The sequence below is a fragment of the Octodon degus genome, unplaced genomic scaffold (assembly GCF_000260255.1).
Source record: "Octodon degus isolate 3935 unplaced genomic scaffold, OctDeg1.0 scaffold00175, whole genome shotgun sequence".
NCBI classification, from domain to species: domain Eukaryota; kingdom Metazoa; phylum Chordata; class Mammalia; order Rodentia; family Octodontidae; genus Octodon; species Octodon degus.
In genome coordinates this window covers 314,402-315,522 of record NW_004524751.1, presented here as the reverse complement: position 1 = coordinate 315,522, position 1,121 = coordinate 314,402, and the positions used below count along the sequence as shown (strand labels likewise).

The following is a 1,121-nucleotide window of genomic DNA, read 5'->3' as shown; positions in this document are numbered from 1 at the left end:
AAAATGTTTTAATAATTACAAACGGTTAAGTGAAAAGACTTGGTTTATCATTTATGTGAATAAGATGATGAGAAAAATAGGATAAAATTAAGTATTTGTATGTGCTCCTGATAAGAGTTAACACTTATGGAGTGAATACTTTTTCAGAACTTTTCAACAATTTGGGTACATACCTGTATTAACAAATTAATATTTATATAAGTCCAGGAAAATATTCACCAATTTTCAAGAAACAACCACAGAATAAAAAAATTATACTAACACATTCTGATTTCAGTATAAAAATTGAAATTGAATTAAAATAGTTTGGTTCAACAGGCTGCTCCACTGTCATCTAACAGTGATGTGTCATGTTTTCAAATGTTTTCTAAGATTTATATGATGAATGACACTAGAAAATATACTTCAGATTTTATGGTACCGTCCAGTGTGCTTTACAGCACTTGCATGCTACAAAACATTCATCCATCTATCTGTTCATGCTCACATAAAATGGCATCCAAATCCTACAGGATAAATATCCAAGTGCCTTTAACTAAGTACACAAGTATTAAGCACATGCATGTCAAGTGTATTCACTCAAAACTAGGCAAGCATTTTAAATTTTGTATAAAAGATAAACTAAAGAATACACATTGCCTTTGTATTAAATGGTCTTATTACTATTTTGGGTAAAAGTGCTTCTCAACACTTTTGAGTAACATTGAAATGACTGTAGTTCACACCAGCTGTGAAGTATAAGAAGGAACTATAATATACTTCAATGTAAGTAACAACACGACAGCTTACACAAAATCATCTCTAAGTTTTATTAAATACATCAGCTGTCTCATCAACTGATTTTTGAAGTGGCAGAATGACCTAGCAAATCACATCTAATGACAAAAAGTGAATGCAATTATAATCCAACCTAGGGCAAAAGCTAATAACTGACAAATGAAGAGAAAGCATTAAAGTTATGTTAAAAGGTGAATTAATAACCTTGGATGAAATCATAACACTCTAATGACTACAGTTCACCAACAGCTCTCCAAATTCTAAAGTCAATCACTTTTAGATTGAGTGTCCAATATCCCAAGACTGATTAAGAAATGTTAACTTTCTTTTTTTCTTGAGCAATT

The 1,121-nt window shown here is 30.6% G+C and overlaps 1 pseudogene; it reads left to right on the top strand.

Moving 5' to 3' along the window:
• The window catches only part of LOC101569951, a 2,133-nt pseudogene extending 1,458 nt beyond the window's left edge, over positions 1-675 (top strand).
• Positions 676-1,121: the final 446 nt, after the last annotated feature.